The sequence below is a fragment of the Rattus norvegicus genome, chromosome 8 (genome assembly GCF_036323735.1).
Source record: "Rattus norvegicus strain BN/NHsdMcwi chromosome 8, GRCr8, whole genome shotgun sequence".
Classification (NCBI taxonomy): Eukaryota; Metazoa; Chordata; class Mammalia; order Rodentia; family Muridae; genus Rattus; species Rattus norvegicus.
Genome location: NC_086026.1, coordinates 29,018,032 through 29,030,803, shown reverse-complemented (window position 1 = coordinate 29,030,803; position 12,772 = coordinate 29,018,032).

Below are 12,772 nucleotides of genomic sequence, written 5' to 3'. Positions count from 1 at the left end.
TGAGAAACCTGGATTACAACATGTATGAAAATGAACCATGCCCTTTTCTCTCACCCTTCACAAAGTGCAACTTGAGAGGGTTGAGAACCTCATAAGACCTGATTCTCTAAAACTGCTAGTGAAATGTGAAATGTCCTTCAACACACAGGAACAGATAAGGACTTCCTGCTTAGAAGTCTGGCAGCACAGGAAGTAAACCAACCATCATCCAGTGGGACTTCTTGAACTTCCAGACCTCTTGTACAGCAAAGGGAAATGTCAGCTAAGTGAAGAGGCTGCCCAAAGTCTGTGACAAACTGTCAGTCATGCATCCGACAGAGCTTTAATGTCGAGAATGTACAAGAACTAAAAACTGTAAACATTACAAAACAAAGACAGAGGCCAGAGAAACAGCTCGGGAGTTAAGAGCGCTCACTGCTCTGCCAGAGGGCCTGAGCTCTGACCCCGGCACCCACATTTGATGGCTTAGCACCACGTGTAATTCCAGGTCCACAGATCCAACACCTCTTGCCTCTGAGGGTGTCTGCACTCATGTTCACAAGACTGAGCACACACGAATACACCCCTGACTGTAAATAGTTTCTAAAATCTATTTACATTGAAGGAAGAAGGGCATTCATGCCTTTAATGCCGGCACTGGAAGGCAAGCAGATCTCTGAGTTCCAGACTGATTTAGTCTGTTTAGTAAGTTCCAAGACTACATAGGGGGCTGGAAAAATGGCTCAGTGGTTAAGAGCCCCGACTGCTCTTCCAGAGGTCCTGAGTTCGATTCCCAGCAACCACATGGTGGCTCACAACCATCTGTAAAGAGATCTGATGCCCTCTTCTGGTGTGTCTGAAGACAGCTACAGTGTACTTATACATAATAAATGAATAAATCTTTAAAAAAAAAAGACTACATAGACAGAACCCACCTCATAAATAAATAAACAAAGAAACAAGTAGGCCTCCCCATGGCTGACAAGCACCTACACAAATGCTAGACATGCTTGGCTATCAGGAAAACAGAGCTTGTCTTCATCCTACATGCTTGCCCAAAGGACTCTATATCCTACCACATTGAGAACAGCCAGGAGACATAATCAGCCGACGTGTCTGTCTACTACTGAATGGATGGATAATGAAAATGTGGAATGTATACAAAATGGAGTTTTTTTCATTCAGCTCCAAAGATAAAAAGGGATGTACAGGCAAATGGATGGAAGTGGAAAATATGGTAATTAAACTAATCCAGACCTAGAGAAATGAATGCTGTATGTGATGTTTGGATGAAAATGGCCCCCTTACACTCTTGGAGTAGCACTATTAGGAGGTGTGGCCTTGTTGGAGTAGCTGTGTCCTTGTTGAAGGGCGTGTGTCATGGGGCTGGACTTTGAGCCTTCAGAAGCTCAACCTAGACCCAGGGGGAGCGCTTCCTTCCTGCTACCTGCTGATCCAGATATAGGGCTCCCAGCTCCTCCAGCACCTTGTCTGCCTGCATGCTGCCATGGCTACTGCCATGATGATAATGGACTGACCCTCTGAGCTGTAAGCCAGCCCCAATTAAGTGCTTTCCTTTCTAAGGGTTTTGTGGTCATGGTGTCTCTTCACAGCAATAAAACCATAGCTTGTGTTCTCTTTCATCTGTGAACTCTGGTTCCTAGTATTTAATCTTGTGTGTTTCACTCGGCGCACTCCTGGAAGTCAGTAAATTAGAAATGGACGGTGGTGGGTGCCTTAATGGCAGAGGAATACCAGAAGATGGGTCAAATGAAAGCAGAGTGGAAAGTTTCCATCAGGGAAGGTAGTGGGGCATTTGGGAAACCTACCTTGCAGCCAATTGAAAGTACAGTACAAGTAGTGCTTTGAAGGGAGATACCCTGTGTGGCTAAATAATGCTTCTCCTAGAAGCAGTGACAGAAATCCCAGTAACGAGTGAGCAGCTTGTTAAGGGAGAACTTAGAGGCCCACTGAACAATGAGCTCTTGCTGCTCCTCTGGGTTGACCGTCAGAACTAGCTAGTGAGACCGTGTCACTGTGGATAGCTCACTTCTGCACTGCAAAATTAAATAAATAGAGTTGAGCTGGAACTTTTTCGCTGTTGTATGGCTTTCATGGTATCAAGATGTTATGAAGGTGATAGGATGAGGGGAGGGAAGAAATCAGCACCTACAAGAACTGAGACACCTACAACCTACAACACCAACCAGCCAGGCACGAAAGGCCAACTGGTGCAATTGTAGCCTGTCTTTCTATGTGAGCAATGAACAGCTCTGATTGGATCTGAGGCCTGCTTCACTCTAAACCCATTCAGAAACCTAGGCTGGAGAGGCCATAAGCTCTAACAGAAACCTTAGAATCTTGAGAGAGGATCTGAGAGAGTTGAGGGGGCCTGGAGTAGCTGGAGGAGGGAGAGGCCGCAATGGTGTAAATGCGGTTCTCACATGCTGGCTGGTTCTTTGTCAAATAGGCAGAAGCTAGAGTTATCTGTAAGGTGGGAACACTGATGGAGAAAATGCTTGCATCAGATTGGCCTTGAAGCAGCACTATGGGACACTTTCATGGTTAATGGCTGGTGCCACCCCTGGGCAAGTAGCCATGGGTGCTATAAGAAAGCAGCCTGAGCAAGCCATGGGGAGCAAATTTTGTAAATTTTATGAAAATTTAAAACTTTAAGTTAAAACAAAGGTTGGGAAATCTAAATATAGAAGCCTGGGTATTTGGTATTAAGTTTTGGATCCATGTTAAATTTTTGGCACCCGTTTTGTGATGATCTTAAACAGATAAAGCCCAGTGGAAGCAAACAAGGCCATGGGGAAATGCCCTCAAAGGGACATTAGTTTGTCAGCTTCTCAGCTTTCTCTTCGCTTCCTGGCTATCAGAAGTCGAGCAGCTCTGTGTGCTCTTTCCAAGAAGTCTTTCCTCACCAAAGGATCAAAGTCAAACGCTGACAGCCATAGGCCAGACTAAAGCTTTCCTGTGGGTACTTTGTCAGAGTAATGGCAAACTTTCATAATACTCCATGTCAACTGGCTTTTAATAAAGACTGTAATAACACAGTCAGGAAGCTCTTGACACTTCGTTTTGATTCAGTACAATGTGAAGGTGATCGGATGCAGGGGCTAGGGCAGAGGTAGCAACTCACACACTTCACAGAGGCACCGGCCTGGCATCCGTACTAATTCCCAGGAAGCTAGAGGAAGACATCGGTGCATGCTGGAAAGAATGACTCACATTGCTTCTAGACCCTTCAACTATGATTTGGCTCTCAGTCTTCTGTGGAACAAGAGTACACTGGATATTGGGTCTCCAGCTCTCATAAATCTGTAAGCAGCTTGAAGCAGCCCTCCAGCACCAGATCCCCAGAGAGCAGGGCAGAGCCCAAGCTCTTCTCTGATATTCCCACTAAGCCTTCAGGATTAGTGTCCAGCCTCACCCATCCTTCGTCATGCAAAGAGGAAGTCACCTCGGAGCCTCCATTTGATGATCAACACCAAGTTTCTTCAGTTCCCACAGCTGAACTTGGTGCAGTCTTTCTAGGAAGAGTCACAGAGAACAAAAAGTCCAAACAGGCCTGAAGAAGAGGAGGTCAAATCTGAAACAGAGGCAGGAAACACAACCAACAAAGAACATGGTACAACCACCACCCATAACCCGTCCCTAAACTTCTAACTCCCCTACAGAGAATCTCAACTACAGAGACAGTCGAAATGTCAGAGAAAGAATTCTGAGCATTACTTTTTAAAAGAAGTAACAGTCATATGGGCCTTTCTAATGAACAGATGTAAGAATTTAGGAAATTTGCCCAAGATCTTTACAAGAGTCTCCCAAGCGAGTGTAGTAGAAAACTCCCAAACCCAGAGGGGAAGAAAGTAGACATCCAAGCACAAGAGAGAACTTCACCTAGACATAGCCACAGAAGAAACTCTCAGTGACATATTGTAGTAGTGAAAACATCAAAAACCAAACCTAAAGAAAACATAGAGGGGTTGGGGATTTAGCTCAGTGGTAGAGCGCTTGCCTAGGAAGCGCAAGGCCCTGGGTTCTGTCCCCAGCTCCAAAAAAAGAAAAAGGAAAAAAAAGAAAAGAAAGAAAGAAAACATAGGGAATTTTCTTCAAGACCTTGGGGTTGGAAGAACTTTCTGATCGGAACGTCAATAGCACAGAAATCAACCCTTGGTATCGACGGATGAGACCACGTGAAATAAAGCGTTCTGCACAGTGAAGGTAATTACCGGCAGAGCACACAGCCCTCAGCATGGGAGAAAAGCTTAACCAGCTATGCTTCAGACAGGGGACTGATAGCCAGAACTTACAAGGAATCAAATATCAAGGAAGTAACAACTTCAATCAACAAGTGGGATAATGAATTGATTGGGAATTTTTGCAAAAGGGAAACAAGAAGGGCTTAATAACTGTTTTTTTTTAAGTATTCAATATCTCTAACCACAAGGGAAACACAAATTAAAGCTGCTTGGAGACACTACCTCACCGTCATTAGAATCTCCCAACAAATATCAGAAAGGCTGTGGAGAGAAGCCCTTACCCACTGCTGGCAGGGGTGTAAATTAGTGCAGCTGCTTTGGAAATCGGATTAGAGATTTCTCATAAAATTGAAACTAGAACTACCATATGAGCCAGCTATTTCTGCCCTGGTTATACACCCAGAGAATTCCACACCCTACCAGAGAGGTATGTGTACACCATGTTTATATGTGCTCTACCTTATAGCAAGGTAATGGAACCAATCCAGTGGTCCCTCAGCAGAGATGTGGATAAGGAAACCCCGGCATGTATATAAAGTGGAATACTATTCAGATCTAAAGAAGAAACCCACAAGATTTGCAGGAAATGGATAGATGTGGGATGTATATCATTAAGCGAGGTTACTCAATTTCAAGAAGGTTAACACAGCATGTTCCCCAACACATCCAGATCTTACGTATAGTGTATAAAAGAAAGGATACAGGAGCCATAGAAGATGATGTTTTCCTAGTTCTGACTTTGTCAATGGCTTTTCATCTTCACATTGTCTGTCTTTTGTGGCAGTAAAAGACCAAAAAACCAAAGTGAATCTCCATGGCTTCAGAACAGCGGTCCTAACTGTAAAGAACTTCATGGAGATTAACAGACCTTGAGTCTGATAATCTCATTGTGTGATGTTTATAATTCGCAAGTTGTTTATAATTGAGTGATGATTGATTAAAATAAAACTAGGAATAAGATTTTAAAGCATAATTTGGATTACCATGGATTTGCTATGAATTTGAGAAGAACACATTCCTTCCAAACTTCCAGGGGGCAATCTACATTCCTAAGATCTAAACTCTTGAAAACACTTTCTTCCCTTTTTATTTTCTTTAAAGACTTATTTATTATATTTCATGTATGTGGGTACACTGTTGCTATCTTCAGACACACTAGAAGAGGGCATCAGGTCTCATTACAGATGGTTGTGAGCCACCATGTGGGTGCTGGGAATTGAACTCAGGACCTCTGGAACCGCTGAGCCATCCCTCCAACCAAGCACCTTCTTTCTTAAAGGATGAACACCACAACCATGGACAAGAAAACGATTGGTTTACATGCCTTTTTCACATTCCTCAAATGCTTGAATGCCGGTGCCATTCCTCGCTAATGCCAGAAGACCTACTATGGAACCCCAAGACATGTGTCGTGTGAGCCCGCTCCCTCTCAACTGCTTTCATCTGGAACACACATGACCTCTGCCCTGTGCCCACTAAGTGTTCTTTCCTGTTTCACGGCTCTGCTCTGTGTCTTTGTTTCTTTGGCTACATAACAAAGTACCCCAAGGAGAGTGGCCTCAGGGATTCGTTCTCCCAGAGATCAGATCTGAACAACAGGAGTTCAAAAGTGAGAGCTTCTCTGGTCTACCCATCCTGTGGTAGAGGATAAGATTGTTGGGTCCATTCAAGTCTTAGTAATATTTGAGTTAGAGTCACCCCACTTCTCTTATTTCACAGTGAGTCTCTTCTTAAATGAATTCAATAAATAATGATTTAGAAGCCATGGATGAAGATTCTAGCAAATATCAAGGAGACATAAATTCATGTTTTAAAATAGATGATCTGCGGTGTGTGTAGTGGGGAGGGATGCTAAGGTTATTTGGTATTTTCAGAAAATAAATCCCATGTCCGGCCATGCTGTTGGTGATATGCATAGAGGTGAGGCATCATGTAATGATCAATGTTAGGCGTTTGTTTTAAAAGTATCAATATTATGAAACCTAGTGTCAAATTCTCATAATCATAAACAGGGGTACATATACAATTATGTCGTATTCACTTTTTTTCACAAAAATGTGTTATTCAATGTGTGTTACACATATACAATCCATGCTTGCATATCCCACAGTTTCAATGCTCCATGAGAGAGGTGCTAAGTGACTAAACAATGTTTGTTTCTTTTTGTTTTTGTTGTTGTTTTGTTTGGTTCTTTTCAAGACAATATTTCTCTATCTTTTAGACCAGGCTGGCCTTGAACTCCCAGAGATCCACTTGCCTCTGCCTCTCAAGTGCTGAGATTAAAGGTGTGCACTACCATGCCTGGTGAGTTTTTGTCTATTTTAATTTTAATTATGTATATATGTGTGCACACAAGTGGGTTTGTGCACATCAATGCAGTACCCAAAGAGGCCAGAAGGTGGCATCAAATCACTGGAGCTCAGATTACAGGCAGTGGTGGCCACCTGATGTGGGTACTGAGAACAAAACTCTGGTCCTCACTAAAATCAATGCACACTTTTAACTGCTAAGCACTTGTTTATTTAGTAGGTGGTGGTAGCGGCAGTAGTAGTAGTAGTAGTAGCGGCAGTAGTAGTAGTAGTAGTAGTAGCAGCAGCAGCAGCAGCAGCAATAGTAGTAGTAATAGTAGCAGTAGCAGTAGTAGTAGCAGCAGTAGTAGTAGTAGTCGTCGTCGTAAGTGACTTTACTTCTGAAGACATAGTAGTTTTACAGAAGTCAGTGTCTGTTTTAAAGTAATAATGGAAAGTATACTGTTTTCCCATTTATCATGTTTACTCAGTCATCTCCCCCCACCCCCGCTTTCTCTCTTAACATTCTGCTTAAGTGTGCTACATGCAAACCCTGGTGACACAGTGTCAATACACTAATATTACTTTCTGTGGAACTAAAGTTCAAGGCTAGAATTTGTTCATACAAGACAGTCTACCAGAGGTATAGTCTTAGCCATGAAATTCACTAGTCACTAAAAAGTGTTAGTTTAGAATATGTTTGGTTGCTTCTCTATCCACGTGTGTGTGTGTGTGTGTGTGTGTGTGTGTGTGTGTGTGTACATATAGTTACAAAAATATATATGACGACATATATAACCTCCCACCCTACCATACAGAAGCATTTTCCTTCTCTGGGAATTTTTGTGTTCCACAGTCATAGAGATCTGCCAGTGTGACCTCTGTTGATGGTGTGGTGAGAGGAATACAGTGGTGCTTTCCAGAACTTTTGGAGCTGAAAGTCAGGAAGTCCCATATCGTACATATGTGCATGAAAGAACGAGAAAGTCTTGGAAGTTTAGAACAGAATCATAGTTTCCATATGAGTGTTATGGGGAAAGCAGTCGAGGAATTATGAAGATAAGATGTGTTGCTGTTGTTGTTTTTGTCATTGCTGTCGTTGTTGCTGTTGTTGCTGTTGTCACTATTGTTGTTACTGTTGTTGTTGCTGCTTTTGTTGCTGTTGTTGCTGCTGTTGTTGCTGCTGTTGTCACTATTGTTGCTGCTGTTGTCACTATTATTGTTGCTGTTGCTGTTGTTGCTGTTGTTATTACTGTTGTTGCTATTGTTGTTGCTGTTGTTGCTGCTGTTGTTGCTGTTGTTGTTGTTGCTGCTGTTGTTATTGCTGTTGTTGCTGCTGCTGTCACTATTGTTGTTGCTGTTGTTGCTGCTGTTGTCACTATTATTGCTGCTGTTGTCACTATTGTTGTTGCTGTTGTTGTTGTTGCTGCTGTTGTTATTGCTGTTGTTGCTGCTGCTGTCACTATTGTTGCTGTTGTTGCTGCTGTTGTTGCTGTTGTTGTTGTTGCTGCTGTTGTTATTGCTGTTGTTGCTGCTGCTGTCACTATTGTTGTTGCTGCTGTTGTTGCTGCTGTTGTCACTATTATTGCTGCTGTTGTCACTATTGTTGTTGCTGTTGTTGTTGTTGCTGCTGTTGTTATTGCTGTTGTTGCTGCTGCTGTCACTATTGTTGTTGCTGTTGTTGTTGCTGCTGTTGTCACTATTGTTGTTGCTGTTGTCACTATTATTGCTGCTGTTGTCACTATTGTTGTTGCTGTTGTTGCTGTTGTTGCTGTTGTTGCTGTTGTTGTTGTTGCTGTTGTCACTATTATTGCTGCTATTGTCACTATTGTTGCTGCTGTTGTTGCTATTATTGTTGTCACTCTCTTTTTTGTTTTTATTTGAAATATTTTCATACAAGAGTTTTTATTTTTATTGAAAATTCATAAACAATATTCTGACCATGGTTTCCTCTCACACATCTCCTCAGATCTTCCCCACCTTTCCACCCACCTATACCCATGTCTTCTGCCTCTCATTAAAACACAATCAGGCAAATATATAAAAATGGGTGGCAGTGGGACCACAGCAAAATAACACAAGAAACACATATGGACACATAAAACATGCCAATAACAATACGGGGCTGGAGAGATGGCTCAGTGGTTAAGAGCACTGACTGCTCTTCCAGAGGTCCTGAGTTCAATTCCCAGCAACCACATGGTGGCTCACAACCATCTGTAATGAGATCTGATACCCTCTTCTGGTGTGTCTGAAGACAGCAACAGTGTACTCAAATAAAATAAATAAATAAATCTTTAAAAAAAAACCAATACAGTATCAGAAACCATAATATATAAGCAAAAACCTGTAAGATTAAAAAATGCCCAAAACAATATGAAACAAACAAAATCTACAAAAGCACCAATGGGCCCTTTTTGTGGTTGCCATCTACTGCTGGGCATGCTCATGTGTGATTTCTACATGCAGTGAGACTCCATGGAGAAAAAGGATTTTTTTCTCTACAAGTGGTTTATCCATTGCAGATAGTTTTTTTTCTTAGAGATGGGAGCTCATGTCTGTTTGCCCTCTCAGTGCCAGGATTCCATCTGGTTGGGCCCTGTGCAGACCCCGTATCTACTGCCAGAGAATCTTGGAGAGCATATGAGCAGCACTCCTGCCCTGTCTTGAAGACCCATCCTTCCCTCTGGCTCTTACAATCTTCCTACCTCTTCTATATATCTTCCTGAACCCCGAGGGGAGGGGTTGGCAAAGACATCCTATTTAAGGATCCTGACTGTTCCACAATCTCTCACTTTCTGCACATTGGCTGTGCAGGTCTCTGTTAGTTCCCCTCTGCTGCAAGAGGAGGCTTCTCTGATCATGGCTGAGCAAGATGTTGATCTATGGGATTAGCAGGATATCATTCTGAATAATTTTACTGCTATGTCCCTTGAGTGGAACAATAGTATTTGGATTTCCCCAGGACCATGGCCTACCTAGTCTCAGTTTGTTGGCCAGGAGAACAGAGTCAGGCATGAGTTCCATCTCATGGAGAGGGGCTGGTCACTCCTACAAACGTCGAGCCACTGCTGCACTTGTGTATTTTGCAGACAGGTCACCACTGTAGGTTGAAGGGTTTCTAGTTGGTTAGTGTTTACCTATTTGTTCTGGTAGCACCTGGATTTCCAGTCCCTTAAGCTTTAGCCAGTGAGGAGATGGCTCCAGTTAGGCAGCCGCCTCATTTCTCTATGTTCAATGAGTTTTGGAGGTCCTGTCTTCAGGAATAGAGCCTAACCTACAGTTTGAGAAGAGCAACCCATAGCCTTGGCAAAAGTTTGAGTAGTTTGGAGGTTTCTTTCCCTTTTGGCCAACAATTCAATTAAATGTAACCCATTCCTGACATTTGAAGTTTTACTTGGTAATGAGAGGTATATAGTTGGGGCATTTTTCTCCCCTGTTATTTGGGAACTCCATCTAGATTTACTTCATATATAAATATATTTTAAGAAGCTTTTAAAAAAGTATTTATTTATTTTATGTATGTGGGTACACTGTTGCTGTCTTCAGACACACCAGAAGAGGGCATCGGACCCCATTATAGATGGTTGTGAGGCACCATGTTGTGGCTGGGAATTGAACTCAGGACCTCTGGAAGAGCAGTCAGTGCTCTCTTTTTTTTTTTTTTTTTTTTTTTTTGGTTCTTTTTTTCGGAGCTGGGGATTGAACCCAGGGCCTTGCGCTTCCTAGGCAAGCGCTCTACCACTGAGCTAAATCCCCAACCCCATCAGTCAGTGCTCTTAACCTCTGAGCCGTCTCTCTAGCTCCTTAAACTTTTATAGTAGTAAGTTTCCATATGATCCATCAATGGGCAATTAGTATTAGGTATCCCTTCCTTTATTGCCTTCTGAATCCCCCTTTCCCTCTTGTCCCCATTTAATTGTCCTTTTCCAGGCTGCCCCTGAATCTCCATAATTGTATTTCTATTTTCCCTTCCTTGGGACATCCTCCCCTTCCCCTTGCCTTCACTCTGCACGTATTCTCTGTGTTTATGCCTATCAAAGGCTTAAAAGGTAACATCTACATATAAGAGAATTCATACTGTATTTGTTGTTTGGGGTCTGGGTTACCTCAGTAAGGATTTTGTTTTTCTGATGCATGCTTTTACCCTAACATCTCATGATTCATTATATCTTTTTTAATTGGGATATTTTTTATCTACATTTCAAATGTTATCCCTTTTCCCTCACCCAACCACCCACCCTGCTCCCCACCCTGACATTCCCCTACACTGGGGGGTCCAGCCTTGGTAGGAACAAGGGCTTCTCCTCACTTTGGTGCCCAACAAGCCATCCTCTGCTACATATGAAGCTGGAGCCATGAGTCGCTCCATGTGTACTCTTTGGCTAGTGGTTTAGTCCTTGGGAGCTCTGTTTGTTTGGTATTGTTGTTCTTTTGGGGTCGCAAACTCTTCCAGCTCCTTCAATCCTTTCTCTAACTCCTCCAATGGGAACCACGTTCTCAGTTCAATGGTTGGCTGAAAGCGTGCACCTCTGTATTTGTGACACTCTGGCAGAGCCTCTCAGAAGACAGCTATATCAGGCTCCTGTCAGCATGCACTTCTCATCAGCAGCAATATTGTTTGGGTTTTGTGGCTGTATATATATGGACTGGATCCCCAGGTGGGGCAGGCTCTGAATGGCCATTACTTTAGTCTCTGTTCCAAACTTTGTCTCCATATCTCCTCCTATGAGTATTTTTGTTTGCCCTTCTAAGAATGACTGAAACATCTACACTTTGATAGTCCTTCTTCTTGAGCTTCATGAGGTACGTGGATTGTATCTTGGGTAATCCAAGCTTTTGGGCTAATATCCACTTATCAGTGAGTGCATACCATGTGTGGTTTTTTATGATTGGGTTACCTCACTCAGGATGACATTTTCTAGTTCCATCCATTTGCCTATGAAGTTCATAAAGTCATTGTTTTTAATAGCTGAATAGTACTCCATTGTGTAAATGTACCACATTTTCTGTATCCATTCCTCTGTTGAAAGACATCTGTGTTCTTTCCAGCTTCTATCTATTATAAATAAGGCTGCTATGAACATAATGGAGCATGTACCCTTGTTATATGTTGGAGCATCTCTTTTGGGTAAATGCCCAGGAGTGGTATAGCTGGGTCCTCAGGTAGTACTATGTCCAATTTGCTGAGGAACCTCCAGACTGATTTCCAGAATGGTTGTACCAGCTTGCAATACCACCAACAATGGAGGAGTGTTCCTCTTTCTCCACATCCTTGCCAGTATCCATTGTCACCTGAGTTTGTTTGTTTTGTTTTTTTTTGTTGTTGTTTTGTTTTGTTTTTTTGTTTTTTTTTATCTTGGCCATTCTGACTGGTGTTAGGTGGAATCTCAGGGTTGTTTTGATTTGCATTTCCCTGATGACTAAGGATGTTGACCATTTCTTTAGGTACTTCTCAGCCATTTGATATTCCCAGCTGAGAATTCTTTGTGTAGATAAGTACCTCATTTTTAATAGGGTGTTTTATCCTCATAAGTCTAACTTCTTGAGTTCTTTGTATATATTGGATATTAGCCCTCTATCAGATATAGGATTGGTAAAGATCTTTCCCCAATCTATTGGTTGCCATTTTGTCCTAATGACAGTGTCCTTTGCTTTACAGAAGCTTTGCAGTTTTATGAGATCTCGTTTGTTGATTCTTGATCTTAGAGCATAAGCCATTGGTGTTCTGTTCAGAAAAATTTCCCCAGTGCCCATGTGTTTGAGGCTCTTCCCCACTTTTTCTTCTATTAGTTTGAGTGTGTCTGGTTTGATGTGGAGGTCCTTGATTCACTTGGACTTAAGCTTTGTACAGGGTGATAAGGATGGATCGATCTGCATTCTTCTACATGCTGACTTCCAGTTGAACCAGCATCATTTGTTGAAAATGCTGTCTTTTTCCCACTGGATAATTTTCAACTCCTTTGTCAAAGATCAAGTACCCATAGGTGTGTGGGTTCATTTCTAGGTCTTCAGTTCTATTCCATTGATCTGCCTCCCCTGTCTCTGTACCAATAACATACAGTTTTTATCACTATTGCTCTGTAATACAGCTTGAGGTCAGGGATGGTGATTCCCCCAGAAGTTCTTTTATTGTTAAGGATAGTTTTCACTATCCTGGGTTTTTTGTTATTCCAAATGAATTTGCAAATTTTTCTTTGTAACTCAATGAAGAATTGAGTTGGAATTTTGATGGAGATT